At 43.0% G+C, this 21,603-nt stretch overlaps 1 protein-coding gene across 2 annotated transcripts in view; it reads left to right on the forward strand.

Annotated features, from left to right (window-relative positions):
- The window catches only part of LOC147115772 (neutral cholesterol ester hydrolase 1-like), a 46,124-nt gene that overhangs the window by 1,314 nt on the left and 23,207 nt on the right, over window positions 1-21,603 (forward strand). The window lies entirely within an intron of this gene.

The raw sequence follows: 21,603 nt of genomic DNA on the forward strand, positions 1-21,603 counted from the left end.
ATTGACTAGGACACTGATAGAACTTACTTTTCTTTGAATAACGCCATGGGATCTTTATGTCCATCTGAAAAGGCAGATTTGACTTAGCATCTCCTGTGCAGCCAGTGACAGTGTTACACTGAAATGTCAGGTGTTGGGTTCAATATGCATTCTGGAGTTTTGCTTGATCTACCTTTTTAGGAGGGGACAGGGTGAAGCTTCACAGAACCCTTAGGAGATGAAATGCTTTGAGTGGATAATAGGTTTGTAGCTTCTGACTTATGCATTGCTAATTACATTAGAGGTGAAATTTAGTACTATGCTTTTGAAAACTTCAAATTTTCAGACTGTAGATAAGTAAAAGTTCACAGATTCTGTCTGCTTTTTTAGTCTACATTCAAACTGTCAGCCTTGGCACAGTAGCAGGACTGCTACGCTTTTTGACTTTTTTAAATTGTGATTTATTATATTGTAGGGTGTTAGTGCTAGATTAGCAATTCAACTTCTTTAAAGAATCTACACCTGGAAACCTTGTAAGATGATTTTATTCTACCCTGTACCATCACCTAATAGTCCAAAATGAAAATGTTCCAAATATAAATTAGTTTTGAGTTTCTTGGTTTTAGGATTGCATTAGCATGATTGCTTCTCGCATCACTTCCCATGGGTGATCTGTACCAAACTTGTGCCACAAAGTAGAGAAACCTTTTCTTTCTGTGAGGGTACTCAATCCCTGTACTTCCACCCTAGTTCCCTTTGTTTGCCCCTGCAGTGTTTACTACCTATGGTTCAGAGGACAGAAAAGAGAGCTGCTCCCAGACATTCAGCAATACCATTGCACTAGCTACAAGGCAGTGGCATGAGAGTAACTCAGTGGCAATTGTACCTCCAATGTACCTCGAATCACAGAAAGTTAACAAGCAGATACAGCAAGCAATTAGGAAAGCAAATGGTATGTTCGCCTTTGTTACAAGGGGATTGGAGTATAAGAGTAAAGAATTCTTACTGCATTTATATAGGGCCTTGGTGAGACCACACCTGGAGTACTGTATACAGTCTTGGTCTCCTTATCTAAGGAAGGATATACTTGCCATAGAGAGAGTGCAACGAAAGTTCACCAGACTGATTCCTGGGATGGGGGGATTGTCCTATGAGGATAGATTGAGGAGACTAGAAACATAGAAGATAGGAGCAGGAATAGGCCATTCGGCCCTTCGAGCCTGCTCCGCCATTCAATGAGATCATGGCTGATCATCCAAATTCAGTACCCTGTCCCTGCCTTCTCCCCATATCCCTTGATCCCTTTAGCCTCAAGAAACATATCCAACTCTTTCTTGAATATATTTAATGAACTGGCCTCCACCGCCCTCTGTGGCAGAGAATTCCACAGGTTCACCACTCTCTGGGTGAAGAAATTCCTCCTCATTTCTGACCTAAATGGCTTACCCCTTATCCTTTGACTATGACCCCTGGTTCTGGACTCCCCGGCCATCAGAAACATACTTTCTGCATCTAGTCTGTCCAGACCTGACAGAATTTTATAGGTTTCGATGAGATCCCCTCTCAATCTTCTAAACTCCAGTGAGTATAAGCCCAATCGACACAATCTCTCCTCGTACGTCATTCCTGCCATCCCAGGTATCCGCCTGGTGAATCTTCGCTGCACTCCCTCCATGGCAAGAACGTCCTTCCTCAGGTAAGGTGACCAAAACTGCACACAATACTCAAGGTGTGGTCTCACCAAGGCCCTGTACAACTGCAGCAAGACATCCTTGTTCTTGTACTCGAACCCTCTTGCTACGAAGGCCAACATACCATTTGCCTTCTTAACCGTCTGCTGCACCTGCATGCTTACCTTCAGCGACTGGTGCACAAGGACACCCAGGTCTCTTTGCACTTCCCCTTCTCCTAATCTATTGCCATTCAGATAATAATCTGCCTTCCTGTTTTTGCCACCAAAGTGGATAACCTCACATTTATCCACATTATAGTGTATTTGCCATGTTTCTGCCCAATCACCCAACCTGTCCAAATCGTACTGAAGTTTCACGACATCCTCCTCACAGCTTACCCTCCCACCCAGCTTTGTGTCGTCTGCAAATTTGGAGATATTACATCCGATTCCCTCGTCCAGATCATTAATATATATTGTGAACAGCTGATCCTCTATCTCAATACCATATTCCCGCTCTCTCCCCATAACCCTTGATGCCTTTTGTGTCTAGAAATCTATCTATCTCCTTCTTAAATATATTCAGTGACTTGGCCTCCACAGCCTTCTGTGGTAGAGAATTCCACAGGTTCACTACCCTCTGACTGAAGAAATTTCTCCTCATCTCAGTCTTAAATGTCCTACCCCATATCCTGAGACTGTGACCCCCCAGCCAGGGGAAACATCCCCCCTGCATCCAGTCTATCTAGCCCTGTCAGAATTTTAAATGTTTCAATGAGATCCCCTCTCATTCTTCTAAACTCTAGTGAATACAGGCCTAGTCGACCCAATCTCTCCTCATACGACAGTCCTGCCATCCCAGGAATCAGTCTGGTGAACCTTTGCTGCACTCCCTCTATGGCAAGTACATCCTTTCTTAGGTAAGGAGACCAAAACTGCACACAGTACTCCAAGTGTGGTCTCACCAAGGCCCTGTATAACTGTAGTAAGACATCCTTGCTCCTGTACTCAAATCCTCTTGCAATGAAGGCCAACATACCATTTGCCTTCCTAACTGCTTGGTGCCCCTGCATGTTTGCTTTCAGTGACTGGTGTACACGGACACCCAGATCCCTTTGTACATCAGCATTTCCCAATCTTTCTCTCCCTCCTTTTTTAAATAGTGGGGTTACATTTGCCACCCTCCAATCTGCAGGAACTGTTCCATAATCTATAGAATTTTGGAAGATGACAACCAATGCATCCACTATTTCCATGGCTACCTCTTTTAGTACTCTGGGATGCGGATTATCAGGCCCTGGGGATTTATCGGCTTTCAGTCCCATTAATTTCGCCAGCACTTTTTTTTACTGATACTAATTTCCTTTAATTCCTCCTTCTCACTAGACCCTTGGTTCCCTAGCATTTCTGGGAAGTTAGGCCTATATTCCATAGAATTTAGAAGAATAAGAGGTGAACTCATTGAAACATATAACATTCTTACAGGGCTTGACAGGATAGATGCTGGGAGGATGTTTCCCCCGGCTGGGGATCTAGAACCAGGGGTCACAGTCTCAGAATAAGGGGTTGGCCATTTAGGACTGAGTTGAGAAATTTCTTCACTCAAGAGTTGTGAATCTTTGAAATTCTCTACCCCAGAGGGCTGTGGATGCTCCGTCGTTGAATATGTTCAAGACAGAAATTGATAGATTTTTGGATATTAAGGGAATCAAGGGATATGGAGATAGTGCAGGAAGGTGGAGTTGAGGTAGAAGATCAGCCGTGGTCTTATCGAATGGCAGAACAGGCTCGAAGGGCTGAATGGCCTACTCCTGCTCCTATTTCTTATGTTCTAATGAGTTTCTCTTTTATCTTCCTGTGAAAAGGCACTTGAATTTCATTCAGTATTTCCTCACAATCATGTAGCTAAGTCTAGGAGCGCAAAACATTTGAATTAAACATAGATCCCACAACTCCCATGGCACAGTGTGCTGGAAAGCTATGGGAGTTTTAAAGAATAGTATTGGGGAATTTTTGGGCAAGCCTAGTGGCACTATTTTATCTGCTGGCTTAAGTTTGTGTTGCAGCAGGTTCATCTGTTCAGTGCAAATGTTTATAGTCTTGCTTTCCAACATTAATATTATTTTGTATTTTGCTATTATGTATTTTATTAATGTTTTATTACAAACTTTAAGGCAGTATATGATAGTACTCAAATTGGAGTTATGTTGCCAAAGGGAATACAGGTTAGTTGGTCTGTCAGTAGCAATAAAGCTAAAGTGGGCAATGATAAATATATAATGAGAGGATGAGTAGAAAATTCTGGGAGAAATGAAAGACAAGAGGCTAGAGGGAGGAAGCTAAGTGGAAAGGGAGAGCAGTTGGAGGACCAGTTTAGTGGGAAAAAAACTACGCTGTTCAATGGAGATTTGAACAACAAGTTTTAGATAATGGAGGCATCAAAGTACAGAGATAAACATCAGCAGAGCAAAGAAATGTGTGAAAAGATCAGAATGAGGAAGGGAGTCCAATGGACAAACTGTGGAAAATGCCAATGATGAAGTTTTTGATAGTGATGTTCCATGACATTAGGAATCAAATGATTTCACCAATGATGGATTCTTACTCTTGGTATTATTGTGTAAAAGAGGCTTCTCCAGAAGGAAAGGGAAGGAGAAATGATAGTGATTCAACTTATGAAGTCTTTCATAGTTTCTAGCTCTTGGCTGAAGAGGCCTAGGAGCAGCTTGCCCATTTTTCAGTAAGGAATGGAACATAAACCAAATGTAGAAGTCTAAGGAGAAAAAAATAAAATGGGAATAGGAAAGGAAATGAGGAACCTCGTGACATTAAGAATAAATAATTTAATAAACACTTGTAACCCAGTTTCTACTCGCAACTAGGAACGTAGTGAACCTTGCACACATTATCAGCCATTTTTTTAAATGCTTTTCAAATCAGTTGTTGTGGGGTATGTTTAGCTTTTTCCCATTTGCAAAAAATATATATCCCAGGAGTCAATTTGTATATGAACAGATGTTCCACTCCTAATAAGACCCAGGCTTCTGTCTCAGACACGTTCTGCAGCTGTTAGATAGATGAGAGTGGCCCGGGCTATGCAATCTTTCCTCCTACTGCTACCAACTCTGAGAAAGTGCCGCCTATCCCAATGACTGAGATAGCAAACTCAGCATATGAATAATTGTGGGAAAAATCTAATGTGCACTGAGACTTTTCATCAAAACCAGTTTTTATTCGTTGAAAGCAAGCTTTTGGTGTGTTAGAAAATGATATTCATTTGGATAAAACATCAGTAGCCTGTTATTAAAATATCCAGGAGGTAAAATAGTTCAGGTCTCACATTTTCTGCAGTGGGTGAATTTCGTAGTCACCTCATCACCCACCTGCCCAAAACCCACCAGAAGTTAAAATTGCGACTCTTGTTGCAGCTTGTGCCTTATTTTGAAAGTTGATACAACGTGAGAGTCTTTCTTGGGTGTGGTAAGTCAGCATAGTACTTCTACCATAGGTTGTTTCATACTGTATTTATAGATATCTACATACGGATATTGCAGGTTAAAAAATACAAAAATAGTTGGAAAATATTCATTGGTAGAGTAGGCTGAACCGAACTGCTAATGATGACAACAGAAACTGATTAGGTGTAATGAGCAGAGACAATATATGGAGTGATGGGAGGTTCTCTTTATTATCACAAGAATGTCCTGTGTGTTATAATTTCCTTTAAGGATATGTAATACATAATACATTGACACTTATATTACAGCAATAAAGCTGTTCAGGTGTTAGGAGCAACTTTATTTTTGTAATACTAGCTGATAGCCCTTGGCATTGCACACGGGGAATCAAGACCAAGTGTAGTCTTCAGGTAAAGAAAGTGGAGATTAGAGAGTGGAGGATAATTGACTGGAGCACACCGATGTAATTCTGTCCCCATTTTAAAATCTTACATTCTGTTCTTTATTTTCGTAGAGTACCTTGATTTGATGTTGTTTATAGTTAAATAGCAAAACTCTTGGCCAATTTGGGAAGTAGAGAAGAATTGATTGGAGCAAAGGCGGTAATTTTAACTTTTGCCAATACTGTAAGAAGGGTGATTTTGGATGCCATCTGTTATACAGCTCTCCCGATTTTCCTTTCCATTGATTTCAGGAGAGGAGTTTTTCTGGCTGAGGAACTGGGAGATGCAAAACTGAGGGGCTATAACAACCCCCCTGGCAGGAGGGCATAATTATAGCATGACAAGTTTACATAGGCAGATTCCATTACAAATGTGGACATAGGAATTTCCACTGGGAAAAAAATTTACACAAAATCGTGACAGAAACTTGACAAGAGGAAGTATGATTTTTGCGGACAGGAGGTGCTCACAAATGTAAGATTTTTAATATATTAAATAGACACTAACCATATCCAACTGAAACAAAACATGCAAACATTATAAACAGAAACAAAATATGCTGGAAACACTCAGCAGGTCAGACAGCGAACGTGGAGAGAACAGACCAGGTATTTTGGGTATAGACCTTTCCTCAGAACTACAGTCCATATCCAAAATGCCTTGTTTGTTCTCTCCTTGAATGCTGTCTGACCTGCTGAGTGTTTCCAGCATTTTCCACTTTTTCTTCAAATTCCCAGCATCTGAAATATTTTGCTTTTTGTTCATGTAAACATTTTACCTCGGCTTACCCAGCTTTTCCTTTTTCTCTTCTTTCCCATTCTCTTTTTCTTCTATAACTAGAGATCTAACTTATGAATGCTACTCCAACTATTGCATATATTTTCTTGTAAGTTTTTATTAAGTTTAATATAGTTTATTGCCTGTTTTTTCCCTTATCCCTCAGGCTTACCATTAATTTTAGATATCATAATGCCATCAGCAACCCTTTAATTTTATTGAGTTATCTTTGGTAACTCGTGCACTTACTGACTGTTGGTGTTATGATCAAAAGCCTAACCTGAAATCCGTATTAAAAAATCGACCTTCAATTGGCTGAAAACAAGCCGCAATCATTTTTTCAGCCAAGAGACTCGATGGGCCAAATAGCCGCCTCCTGTGCCGTTATGACTCTTGAGTGCCAGAAATCTAAAGATTGATAAAGCTGATTCTAATAGATACAGTAATATCAATTTTTGAAGCAAATTTTAGGCATCAAACATGGGAGCACTACAGTCAGTGACATCTTGTCTACAGTGCCAGAGATCTAGCTTTGCCCAGGCAAGATAACTTGTCGTCTAGGGGTTAAAACTCCGACAGATCTACAACTTGTTGGAATCCAAACGTGCTATAGACAGATGGGATCCAGAATTCCTTGCATGCTGAGTATCCCAGTCTCAGTTCTGCTGCCTTGACAAGATGCTGCCTTGAAAGAAGGGAAAAATAACAAAGTAATTTTAAAAAGACTCCCTTCCAGAGCACATATTCCTTCTTAAAATAAATGTAAAGTATATCTGAGGCAAGTAATGGGGAAACTGGAAAGATTTTGGATATTTCCCCCTCTGCTGTAGGCCGGTGTAAGGGTTTGCCAGCAGTGGTAAATCCAAATATTTATATTGCTGCAAATTTTCCATTGCCTTTACCTCAATTTTGAAGGGCTGATTTTCCTGAACCTTGCTCCCAGGAAACGCCTGTTTCGCCAGGCAAAAAGGTCAGGAGAATAGGGCAGAGACCTGTTTCCCTTATGTTACCCCAAAAATTCTGGGGCTTTCCTCAGGGTCGGAACTGGGCCTGCACCTGCAGTTGGTGCAAGTATGTGTTCCCAATCTCCTGCCTCATTATCCTTGGAGAATGCACACTGAGGGCCAACTGCAGGGGTGTCCCATTTATCTACCCCTTCAGTATTTACCAGGGAGATAGAACAGGTGGATATGACATTGGACCATGAGATTAGTAATGAGATAAGCACATTTAAAAATAAAAACAGGGAATATTATTAAATAAATTAATCAAAATCAAAGAGGGTAAAACACCTGGTCCGGATGGATTGCAGCCACACATTTTAAAAGAATCTAGGGAAGAGATAGCAGAGGCATTACCACGCATATTTAATAATTCGTTAGAAAAAGGTATAGTGCCAGAGGACTGGCGGATAGCTAACATAATACTGATATTTAAGAAGGGGGATAGAACATGTCCAGGGAATTATAGACCAGTCAGCTTAACATCAGTAGTAGGAAAAATAATGGAATCCCTACTAAAGGAGAAAATAAAAGAACATCTAGAAACCAAAAGTATTATAAATGAATAGTCAACATGGATTTCAAAAGGGAAGGTCTTGCTTGACCAACCTTACTGAAGTTTTTGAAGAGGTAACAGAGAGAGTAGACAATGGTAATGCAGTACATGTAATTTATCTGGATTTTCAAAAGGCCTTTGATAAGCGACCCCATAATAGACTGATGAGCAAGGTCAGAGAATGCGGAGTCGGGGGACAAGTAGCAGAATGGATTGCTGGCTGGCTTCAGGACAGAAAGCAGAGCGTGAGAGAAAAGGATAGCTATTCACAGTGGCAGATGGTGGGTAGTGTTGTTCCACAAGGATCAGTGCTGGGACCACTGCTGTTCACAATTTACATTAACGATTTAGACTCTGGAATCAAAAACACAATTTCTAAATTTGCGGATTACACCAAATTGGGGGGGGGATAGTCAATACTGAGGAGGACTGCAACAAGTTACAGAAGACATTAATAAACTTGCAGAATGGGCATATAATTGGCAAATTAAGTTCAACACAGATAAATGTGAGTTGTTGTATTACATTTTGGTAGAAAGAATAGGGAGATCACTTATCACTTGGAGGGTGCAAGTCTAGGTGGGGTAGAGAAACAAAGGGATCTTGGAGTACAAATACACAAATCATTAAAAGTTGCGACACAGGTTAGCAAGGCCATAAAAAAGCACGCCAAGCACACCGATTTATTTCTAGAGGGATAGAATTGAAATGTAGGGAAGTTATGCTAAACCTGTATCGAACCTTGGTTAGACCACACTTGGGGTACTGCATACAGTTCTGGTCGCCATATTATAAAAAGAATATAGAGGCACTGGAGAGGGTGCAGAGAAGATTTACAAGGATGACACCAGAAATGCGAGGGTATACATATCAGGAAAGGATGAACAGGCTGGGTCTCTTCACTTGGAAAAAAGAAAGCTGAGGGGTGACCTAATTGAGGTCTTTAAAATTATGAAACATTTTGATAGAGTGGATATAGAGAGAATATTTCCACATGTGGGGAAGGGCATAACTAGAGGCCATCAATATAAGATAACCACCAAGAAATCCAATAGGAAATTCAGAAGAAACTTCTTTACCCAAAGAGTGTTGAGAATGTGGAACTCGCTACCACAGGGAGTGGTTGAAGCGAATAGTATAGATGCATTTAAGGGGAGGCTCTCCACAGTACGAGGGAGGTTCTCTTCCCTTCCAGGGGTGGAAGAGACCTCCCTAGGACACCAACTTACCTTGCACCTCCACCCAACCCTCTCTATCTACTTTATCACTTCCCCATCTCACTAGCCACCCCTCACACTCACCCTCATTCTACTGCAAGCATACCAACTAACAACACACAAGGGTGGGCACTTGAGAGGTTTCGCCAACGTCCATGTGAAGTTTCTGGTAATGTGTTGTCATACAGTGAAATCTCATTTTCAAAAAGTGCCCCTTATTGGACAGGTCTGAGCGCACATTGAGAAGTGTCTTACTGAGTTCCAGTCATAACTCTCCCCCCAGCTATAGTGATGTGTGTGCATGAAATGGCTTGGACGTTAAAGGGATGCTTCACGGGGCTGGTGTGGGATGGTGTCAACCTGGCACATCATGTGGCAGCCAGGGTTTACAGCATCAAGTGAAGAAAGTCTGACCATGGTGATGCCATCGCTGGCCTCCCGGGCAGCAATTTTGTCAGGGGCTGATGCCCTGTGTCCAGTGCAGCATCAGGTGATGGCGGCGAAGGTTGGTGATGTTGGGGATGATTGCGGAAGGATTCGGAGGACCACGGTATAATTGTTTCATTGCCTCTGATGTTGCTGGAATAGATGGCAGCTGCAGGTGAGATGACAGAAGCAATCTGTCACTGGTGAGAGAGGTTGTTCCAATGAGGTGGCACTGGACATACAGTTGGATTTAAAAACTTGTAAGCTAAAGAAATCATAAAAAAATGCAGTAACCAACATTTTCTTTGCTCTGAAACTCACGATGTGCTACATGGCATCCTTGACGCCACTTCTGCAGCTGTCATCTTTTCACAAACATCAGACCAGACTCTCAACACGCCACACATACCTGGCGTGTTGTCTGGACGTCGTAAAACCCAATCCAGAAGCTGGAAAATCAAAAAAGACCCTGAAAATTGCTCACAAGTACCTGTTAATAGGCAGTTAATTGCCTTTAATCCGTTTCCCGCCGCTAGGTGTCGGGTCCATTCACAAATCGGGGACCCGACACTTGGGAAGGTTGTGTGGAGGCGGGATGACGGCAGGTTCAGAACCTGCCGTCAATCAAAACGTCTTTATCCTCTGACCCGCCTCCAAACCCGCTCTCTGAGCGCCGGCAAAATCGTGGCCCAAGAGTCTGAAGGTCCCAATCTGAGGCTTAATATACAGCTCACCCATCAGCAGGTGCTGAGGATGCCCCAGGAAATCCTGGACCTCAACAGGAACAGCATATTTTGAATGTGCTGCTTCTGTCTGGCTATGGGGCAGAGTGGGTTAGAAAAATTGTTCCTTAAATATTTTATATCTGGTAATTTACTGATTATTTTGAGAATCCCACTGTTCAAAGGAGAGGATTAGGATATCTGGTTCAATTGTTAAATATCTTTCCAGAAGTCTTTAGGACACCTTATGGCATCACTGATATTGGATCCTGATATAGATATAACTGGTCCAAGTCTAAAGTCTTGGACATCAGTGTTCTGCACTGCCACATTGTTGTCTTAAAATGGTTTTGTTGTATTTGGATACTGTAGCACTAATTGTTTTCTTTGTAATATATAAACATGAATCTGATAATGTATATTCTAGATGGACCAATTTTTCCTGATCTTCCACCATCTCTAAGAGATAAAATAGAGTTAATAAAAATGGCTTAGGTAAAGCAGTTTTATTTATTTCTGCATGTAACACTACCTTAAAAAAAAGGAAGATTTTTTTTTTAACCTTTTTAAAGCAAATGATAGTTCAGCAAAGAAGAATAGGAATTTGTGAGGTTTAGTTCACCAGATTCATTTAATCATGCTGCTCAGATACGGTTTTCACCACAAACCGTGCAGAAATCTAGATGACCTTGGTTGAAGAGGAACTGACCAACTCTGTTCAAATTACATGCCAATTGTGCATTTATTGACCTTGATATTATCTACTGAACCAGTCATTGACACTAGTAACATTGTTATTAAGAATATTGTAGTAAATTGTATGATTCGATTTGATTTATTTAGCGTATGCAGACTGGATACGATGTTAAAACTGTTTGGGCTTTCTAGATTGAAGAATGTTATAATTTGTACAGTGCAAAATAGAGGAAAGGGGGTGAAATTGGCCAATGCCAGTAGACCAAAACGGGCTGATAGCAAATCGGCAGCCCACTGTGCACTGCACCCAATTTTCTTTTCCATTGACTTGAGCATGCTACTCACACATTTACAGGGCGCCAATATCGAGCCCAGTGGTCAAACAGAAACCCTTGTACTGTTTAATTTATTGGATATATCACGAGCAATGTTTCCTCTAAGCTGTGCAGTAATGGGAAAGGTCCCGCACAGGCCGCTCAACAGCTTCTCCATTGTAAATATCGCATGCGTGGAAATTTAAAGGGACTGTACACTAAAAGAAACAGGCCGCGGAGAACATCGCATACCTTAAGGGGAACATTGATCACGAGCCCTCAGTGACCTCCTAGACTTAATAAAGCAGTGTTATAAACTACTGAACAGCTTCATTAAGAATGAACAGATAAGCAGCAGCAACGACAATACAGTAGATTACTGTAGATTCTGTGGTTTTCAGATCTTTATCTACATCTCCCCAATACAAAGAAAGACAAGCAATACAACCCTTCACTAATTCTCTTAGCTAGATTTGGATCAAAGTAGATATGTGGGGAATTTCTTGGCGGGCTGTTGTACCACCAGAAGTGCAGTGGGGTGAAACATCTACCTGTCAGTCAATACAGCAACGACTGTGTCTCAAATCCTGGGGCCAGGATCATTACCATAAATGGGGTGGATGCTCATGTTATTTATGGCAATTTCTGTGTGAGGCAGGAAAATAAGAATGGTGCCTTGGTGGGGTGGGAAGGTTCAGACCATTATAGTCAAAGGAAGAGAAATTCCTTCGGTCAAGCCATCAATGTTCTGTTGCCTAATTTCTATCTGCAGTCATTCATTGTTGGAAAACTGCATTATGGACCCCACTTACATTTCTGTACGGTAAGTATGCCTGGATCATGTAAGTGTGTTGTATGTTGGTCACAAGATAGGCGGAATTGGATGGATATTTGGTTGGGGACATTATCCTGCCAGTCCCGCTTTCTCCTTCATTGGAATGTTTGCATTGTGGGCAAAAGGAGTGGCGACTCGGTGGAACCAAATACCTCCTCCACTACCCAGATTGCCTGAAAAAATAGGAATTTCAGGACTCAAATTTGTAACGGTCTCCGTGAGTGAAACTTCTCTCTTCTTCTCTTAGGCAGTCCCTCGGAACCGAGGATGACTTGCTTCCACATTAAAAATGAGTTCGCAGGTGACTGATCAGTCCACTGCAGGACCTACAGTCTCTGTCACAGGTGGGGCAGACGGTGGTTGAAGGGGCGGGTGGGTGGGGTGCTTGGGTTGACGTACGCTCCTTGCGCTGCCTGCACTTGGCTTCTGCTTGTTTCCAGCGAAGAGACTCTAGGTGTTCGTCGCCTTCTCGGATGCTTCTCCTCCACTTTGTGCGGTCTTGGGCCAGGGATTCCCAGGTGTCGGTGGGGAGGTTACACTTTTTCAAGGAGGCTTTGAGGGTGTCCTTGAAGCGTTTCCTCTGCCCACCTGGGGCTCTTGTCGTGCCGGAGCTCCGAGTAGAGTGCTAGTTTTGGGAGTCTCGTATCGGGCATGCAGACAATGTGACCCGTCCATCGGAGCTGATCGAGCGTGGTCAAAGCTTCGATGCTGGGGATGTTGGCCTGAGCAAGAACACTGACGTTGGTGCGCCTATCCTGCCAGTGGATTTGCAGGATCTTGCGGAGGCAGCGTTGGTGGTACCTCTCCAGTGCTTTGAGGTGCCTGCTGTACATGGTCCATGTCTCTAAGGTTTGGTTGAACTATAAATAATGCATTCTTGTACAAATACAGTGGGCCAGAAATTCGGGTTGGAAGCTTCCCGCTGGCGCAAGCCCCCGACCTGCACTTACATAGCGCGCCTGCCATTGTGCTGTGGGGCCGCGTGGGATTACGATCCTGGGCCTCCTCCAGCTGCTGGTGTGCAGTGCTTGCGTATCCCAGCGGCAAAGTTAGTTCGCAGCGTCCCCTGGGACCCCTTGGCCATGGGGAGCCAATCGGAGCAGGGAATCTCTATTCATAGATTTGACAGGAAGACCTGTCAAATCTATGAATAGAGATCAGCCCCAAAACCTAAGTAAAACTTCAAATAAACTTTTTTTAAAAATCACATTTTTAAAATAACTATAAATTACATACAGGTATTAACTATTTTAAACAAAAATTTAAATTTTTGAAAAAATTAATTAAAATTTTTAACAGGGCTAAAAATAAACTTACGTTTCTTTAAAGTATTTTAAAATGATAAACCTGTGGAAAAAATGTTTTAATTTTACATAATTAACCTCTTACCTTGTTAAAAGCAGGCCTTGTGACTGCTTTTTTCACGCGCAGCTGCTAGGGACTTAGCCGCACGGAGAAACCTGTTTTTTTTTTTTTTTTTTAAATTTTTTAAATCGGTAGTTCCAGGCGTACGCGCTGCCTCTCCGGCGCACGCGTTTGACCTGTGAATCCCTTCCTTCAAGGGAATGGAAGTTCCGGTTTCCAGCGCATGCACGAAACTGGCACTTTCGTTGGCCCTACGCGTGAGTACACAGCGCGTACTCACCCGTGGGGGCCCCGAATTTCTGGGCCAAATTAATATTATTTAACCTTGATAAACATGCTTGGATTAAGAGTAAATAAAATTCTTATTTAGAGCTGTACCACAGCCCAATTAACTATTAATTGAGGAATTCAATTAGAGTAAACCAATTGTTTTAATAGAAGATTTCTACTTTGATACAAAACTGATTGGAATTTTTAAGAAAACACTGCTGTTTCTGAATGAGATTTGGTAATGTTTCATGTGTCGAGCATTAAAAACATAACTGGGGAAAATATATTTGTATCAGAATTATGACTGGACTGGTTGAGTTTAGACTTTTGTATTGTATTGATATCTCCTTTACTTTCTGTTTTTGTTTTTTAGAATTGAAAGGGAACAATTGACTGACCTTTTACCTACATCCTTGTGTAATCGCGTATCTTGTCATACAGTTTTATAGCTTTGAGGTTGTACAAAACACATTGGTGAACTTTCCTCTACATTCAGCAGTGGTCAGCTGACTTCTACACTTTATGGCAGCTAAACAGTTGCTTCGGGACTGAATGTCTGTCTCATTTTTGAGCATTTGTTCACCCATTCAGGAAGGGAACTTTTAGAAGTGATCACACATTTAACGTATGTTTGTATTTAGCAACCTAGTATAATGTTACTTATGGGTAACACAGCACAAACTGTTCAATATAAACATTGTCCCAAGTATGTATTGCAAGATCATTGACTATTCAAATAACATTTTGTTTTAAAAATAAACTTGAGCAGCCTTGTGGGCTCCACTTTGCCTGTGTGGCAAATATGTCTCAAACAATACCTTACAGACCTGAATAACACAAGAGAAATTAATATTTTTTCTGACTAATGTCTTTTTGAAATCCCAAACAAAAGAACTAAAGCTATTCTTTGAGATATTTATTTTTTATATTACCTAAACTACTGTTCAATAGAATACAGTAAAACTTGTACAAAAGGACACCCCCAAAAAACAGACAACTGCAGAAAACGGAGACTTACTGACAGTCCCACATAACTTACATTATAATAGATACAAGCTGTACCTTGAAACCAGGGACACTCTCTCAAATTACGAACTATAGACAGCCTTCAATGCACCAAAAAAAAGGCATTTGTAGAATGGGGATCTCTTTACCCAGAAAAACTGCTCTATCTCTGGAATTTGACTCTATCCCAGGGATAGAGGGGTTTCTCTGCCGCTGTGGATGTTTGGTAAAGAACTCCCCATTCTACAAAAGCCAGGAACTGCACCGGAATGACCAGTACTCTCACAAAATGGGGTATGGGTCTGCAGGGTGCTGTCTCTAGATTATTTACATGGCGATCATTACATTCAATTTCCCGCCGCAGTGTGTTCCTCCCCCACCCCGCTCTGTGACATCACCCGACCACCGCCGCAGAGAGCCGCAACCGCCTGGAGTGCCGTCAGGCGGGGGCTGGAGAGCCGGGAATCCTGAGTGTCAGCATTCAGGAGGGAGTCTGATATGGGGTGGTCTTGGCATTTGGGGGGTGGGTGGTCTCAGCATTCGAAAGGGTCTCTGAAATTGGGGGCGAGAAGATGTGGAAACTGGGGAATGGGGTCTTGGGGAGCCAAGGAGAAAGGGAAGAGAAGGGGACTGGGGAAAGAGAAGGGGGCTGTGAGTCAGGAGATTGGGGCTCAAGCGGGGCGGGGCCGAGGACCACAATTCTCTGAAGAGCCAGGAGCAGCAGCAGCAACATGGAGTGGGAGCAGCACAGAGAGAGGACCAGCCAGTAAAGTGGAAGAACCAAGGGGGAAGGGTGGAGGAAGATTCTTAAATTGAGAGCTATTGGACTGAAATAGCCCTATTGGTGTTTCTGCGGCCGCAGATGTGACTCCAGGATGGTATGTTGCCTCCCTGGTGCCAGGGTCAAGGATGTCACTGAACGGCTGCAGGGCATTCTGAAGGGGGAGGGCGAACAGTCAGAGGTCGTGGTTCACATTGGTACCAACGACATAGGTAGAAAGAGGGATGAGGTCCTGCAACAAGAATTTAGGGAGCTAGGTAGCAGATTAAAAAGCAGGACCTCAAAGGTTGTAATCTCTGGATTACTCCCGGTGCCACGTACTAGTGAGTATAGGAATAGGAGGATAGAGCAGATGACTGCGTGGCTAAAGAGTTGGTGCAGGAGGAAGGGCTTTAGTTTCCTGGATCACTGGGTCTGTTTCTGGGGAAGGTGGGACCTGTACAAGTTGGACGGGTTGCACCTCAACCGGAACGGGACCAGCATCCTTGCGGGGAGGTGGTTTGCTAGTGCTGTTGGGGGGGGGTTTAAACTAACTTGGCAGGGAGATGGGATATGGAGTGGAGCTATAGTAGGGGGTGATGCACAGCCAAATATAGAGGAAAAAACAAGTCAGTCTGGAAGGCAGAGAAAATATGTAACGGCACAAGGGAGTATGGCAAGGCTGGATGGCATTTATTTTAATGCAAGGAGTCTTACAAGTAAGGCAGATGAATTGAAGGTGTTGATGAACACGGGAGTATGATATTTTTGCTATCACAGAGACATGGTTAAGGGAGGGGCAGGACTGGCAGCTCAATATTCCGGGGTATACAATCTTCAGGCGAGACAGAAGGGGGTGTAAAAGAGGAGGGGCTTTTGCAATATTAATCAAGGAGTCAATTACTGCTGTAAGGAGTGATGATATCTTAGCAGGTTCCTCTAATGAGGCCATATGGGTAGAACTTAAAAACAAAAAGTGGGCAAGCACTTTGCTGGGAGTGTACTATAGGCCCCCAAACAGTCAGGGGGAGATAGAGGAACAGATATGTAGGCAAATCTCAGAAGTGTAGAAATAATAGGGTAATAATAGTAGGGGATTTCAACTTCCCCAATATTAACTGGGATAGTCAGAGTGTGAAAGGCTTAGAGGGTATGGAATTCTTAAAGTGCATCCAGGAGAGTTTTTTGAGCCAGCATGTAGAAAGTCCTACAAGAGAGGGGGCAGTACTGGACCGAACTCTAGGGAATAAGAACATAAGAAATAGGAGCAGGAGTAGGCCAATCGGCCCCTCGAGCCTGCTTCGCCATTCAATAAGATCATGGCTGATCTGATCCTAACCGCCAATCCACTATCACAGAACCATCTCTTGAATCTAACCGAATTAGACACACGAAATAGGAGCAGGATCAGGCTACACGGCCCCTGGGCCCGCTCCGCTACCCACAGGGCCATGACCAATCCGAACCTAGACTCATGTCCAAATTCCTGCCTGCTCCCCATAACCCTTAATTCCCTTTACTTCTAGGAAACTGTCTATTTCTGTTTTAAATTTATGTAATGATGTAGCTTCTACAGCTTTTTGGGGCAGCATATTCCATGGACCTACCACCCTCTGAGTGAAGTAGTTCCTCCTCATCTCAGTTTTGAAAGAGCAGCCCCTTATTCTAAGACTATGCCCCCTAGCTCTAGTTTCACCCATCATCGGGAACATCCTCCCCGCATCCACCCGATCCAACCCCTTCACAATCTTATATGTTTCAATAAGATCGCCTCTCATTCTTCTGAACTCCAATGAGTAGAGTCCCAATCTACTCAACCTCTCCTCATATGTCCATCCCCGGGATTAACCGAGTGAACCTTCTTTGTACTGACTCGAGAGCAAGTATGTCCTTTCTTAAGTATGGACACCAAAACTGTACGCAGTATTCCAGGTGCGGTCTCACCAATACCTTGTACAACTGAAGCAATACCTCCCTATTTTTATATTCTATCCCCCTAGCAATGAAAGCCAACATTCCATTGGCCTCCTTAATCACTTGCTGCACCTGCATACTAACCTTTTGAGTTTCGTGCGCCAGGACCCCCAGATCCCTTTGTACTTCAGTACTTTCCAGTTTCTTGCCATTAAGATAATAACTTGCTGTACGATTTTTCCTGCCAAAGTGCATAACCTCACACTTTCCAGTATTGTATTCCATCTGCCAAATCTCTGCCCACTTACTTAGCCTGTCTATGTCCCCTTGCAGGTTTTTTATGTCCTCCTCACTCACTACTTTCCCTCCCATCTTAGTATCATCTGCAAACTTTGATATGTTACACTCGGTCCCCTCCTCCAAATCGTTAATATAGATTGTAAAGAGTTGGGGACCCAGCACTGACCCCTGTGGAACACCACTAGTTACTGATTGCCAGTCTGAGAATGAACCATTTATCCCAACTCTCTGCCTTCTGTTAGATAGCCAATCCTCTATCCATGCCAGAATATTACCCCCAATCCCGTGATTTTTTATCTTAAGCAATAATCTTTTGTGTGGCACCTTGTCAAATGCCTTTTGGAAGTCTAAATACACTACGTCCACTGGTTCCCATTTATCCACCCTATACGTTACTTCCTCAAAGAACTCCTGCAAATTTGTCAAACATGACTTCCCCTTCATAAAACCATGCTGACTTTGTCCTATTAAATTATGATTATCCAAATGTCCTGTTACTGTCTCCTTAATAATGGACTCCAAAATTTTACCTACCACAGATGTTAGGCTAACTGGTCTATAGTTTCCAGCCTTCTGTCTACTGCCCTTTTTAAATAAGGGTGTTACATTAGCAGTTTTCCAGTCTGCCGGGACCTTTGCCGAGTCCAGGGAGTTTTGGAAAATTATTACCAATGCATCCACAATCCCTACCGCCACTTCCCTCAAGACCCTAGGATGTAAGCCATCAGGTCCAGGTGATTTATCCACCTTGAGTCCCATTATTTTACCGAGTACCACTTCCTTAGTGATTTTGATCGTGTTTAGCTCCTCCCCCCCTTTAGCCCCCTGTTTGTCCAGTGTTGGGATATTCTTAGTGTCTTCTACTGTAAAGACTGATACAAAATATTCATTCAGTGTTTTTGCCATCTCCATATTTCCCACCATTAATTTCCTGGTCTCATCCTCTAAGGGACCAACATTTACTTTAGCCACCCTTTTTCTTTTTATATAACTATAAAAACTCTTACTATCTGTTTTTATATTTTTTGCTAATTTACTTTCATAATCTATCTTCCCTTTCTTAATCAATCTTTTTGTTATTTTTTGCTGTCTTTTAAAGTTTTCCCAATCCTCTATCCTCCCACTAGATTTGGCTACCTTATATGCCCTTGTTTTTAGTCGAATACTATCCTTAATTTCTTTACTTAGCCACGGATGGCTGTCTTTTCTTTTACACCCTTCTCAGTGGAATATATATTTTTTGGAAGTTGTAAAATAACTCCTTAAATGTACACCACTGATCATGTATCATCTTACCCTTTAATCTATTTTCCCAATCCACTCTACTCAATTCCGCTCTCATACCTTCATAGTCTCCTTTATTCAAGCTTAGCACGCTTGTTTGAGATCCAACCTTCTCACCCTCGAATTGAATATGGAATTCAACCAAGGGGATCCTTTACTAGGACATTTTTAATTAATCCTGTCTCGTTACACAGTACCAGATCTAAGGTTGCTTGCCCCCTGGTCGGTTCAGTTACATACTGCTCAAGAAACCCATCCCTAATACACTCAATGAACTCATCCTCAAGGCAGCCCTGCCCAATTTGATTTGTCCAATTAATATGATAGTTAAAATCCCCCATAATTATAGATGTTCCCTTATTACAAGCCTCAACTATTTCCTGATTGATACTCCGTCCAACAGAGTTGCCACTGTTCGGAGGCCTATAGACTACGCCCACTAGTGTTTTTTTCCCCTTATTATTCCTTACCTCCACCCAAACTGTTTCATTATCCTGATCTTTTGACCCAATATAATTTCTCTGTATTACAGTGATTCCTTCCTTTATTAACATAGCCACCCCACCTCCCCTTCCTTCCTGCCTGTCCTTCCTGATCGTTAAATAACCTGGTATGTTTAATTCTCAGGCATTGTCACCCTGCAGCCATGTTTCTGTAATGGCCACAAGATCATACCCATATGTAGTTATATGTGCCATTAACTCGTCTATTTTGTTACGAATGCTACGTGCATTCAGATAGAGAACTTTCAAAGATGTTTTGTGACACTTAGTTCCTGCTTTTGCCCTTTTTATTACTTTACCTTTTACTCCATACCTTCTGCCCCTTCCTGACACGCTCTGGTTTTTAATTTCCCCACTGCTACCTAAGTCTATGACCTTCTCTGTTGTCATTTTTATTATTTGCTCTCTAGGAACCTCCCCCCCACTAGTTAGTTTAAAGCCCTCTCTACAGCCCTAGTTATATGATCCGCCAGGACTCTAGTCCCAGCACTGACCAAGTGAAGCCCGTCCCAACGGAACAGCTCCCTCCTGCCCCAGTACTGATGCCAGTGTCCCAGGAAGCAAAACCCATTTCTCCCACACCAGTCTTTGAGCCACGCATTTAACTCTCTAATTTTATTTGTCCTAGCCAAATTCGCTCGTGGCTCAGGTAATAATCCAGAGATTATTACCCTTGTGGTTCTGCTTTTTAATTTGGCCCCTAGCTGCTCAAACTCCCTCAGCAGAACCTCCTTCCTTGTCCTATCTATGTCGTTGGTACCAACATGGACCACGACAACTGGATCCTCCCCCTCCAAGTTTCTCTCCAGTCCAGAGGAGATGTCCTTACCCTGGCACCGGGCAGGCAACACAGCCTTCGGGACTCTCGCTCTCGGCTGCAAAGAACTCTATCTATCCCCCTAACGATACTATCCCCTACCACTACAACATTTCTTTTAACTCCCCCCCCCCCCCCCCCAGTTGAATGGCCCCCTGCTCCACGGTGCTGTGGCCAGGTTGCTCATCCTCCCCGCAGTCCCTGTTCCCATCCTCACAGGGAGTAAGAGCCTCGAACCTGTTGGACAAGTGCAAGGGCTGCGGCTCCTCCAACACTACCTCCTGGATCCCCGTACCTGCCTCACTTCTAGTCACACCATCCTGACCCTGGCCACGGACTACATCTGAATTAATTAATCTAATTGGTGTGACTACCTCGTGATACACAGAGTCCAGGTAACTCTCCCCCTCCCTGATGCGTCTCAGTGTTTGAAGCTCGGACTCCAGCTCTTCAACACGGAGCCGGAATTCCTCGAGCAGCCAACACTTACTGCAAATGTGATCACCGTGAGCATCAATGGTGTCCACCAGCTCCCACATATTGCAGCAGCAACACATCACCTGATCTCCCATTCTATGTAATTAATTAAATTTATTAATATTATTCTAAAATACCCTCTGCCCCGATTCTAGATGGTGAATATCACACCTTAGAAACTATAAACCAAAGAGATTTAAGCTTCAAAAGGGAGAAATACTCACCAACCAATCACTTACCCGCTTTCTGGTGACGTCACACTTGGATTACTTTTCACCTCTCTCCTTCCCTCCGAGTTCCCAGACTGGAGACTGGTACCCCTTACCTGGTCTCTGGGACTTTTATAGCCCCGCTCTGCCGATGAAACACCCGCCGACGCACTGAGGCCTGACCTGGTCTCTGGGGCTTTTATAGCCCCGCTGCTGCCGCTGAAATTCCCGCCGACGCTGTGAGGCCTTACCTGGTCTCTGGGGCTTTTATAGCCCCGCTGCTGCCACTGAAATTCCCGCCGACGCTGTGAGGCCTTACCTGGTCTCTGGGGCTTTTATAGCCCCGCTGCTGCCACTGAAATTCCCGCCGACGCTGTGAGGCCTTACCTGGTCTCTTATGTTCTTATGAGTATGGCCCATTAGGGACCAAAGTGGCAATCTGTGTATAGAGCCAGAAGATGTAGGTGAGGTTTTAAATGAATATTTTGCATCTGTGTTTACTATGGAGAAGGACGATGTAGGCATAGAAATTAGGCAGGGGGATTGAGATGTACGTGAACAAATTAGCATTGAGAGGGAGGAGGTACTAGCAGTTTTAGCAAG

The sequence above is a fragment of the Somniosus microcephalus genome, chromosome 6 (assembly GCF_052327205.1).
Source record: "Somniosus microcephalus isolate GS21.2 chromosome 6, FLI_Smic_1.0, whole genome shotgun sequence".
NCBI lineage: Eukaryota > Metazoa > Chordata > Chondrichthyes > Squaliformes > Somniosidae > Somniosus > Somniosus microcephalus.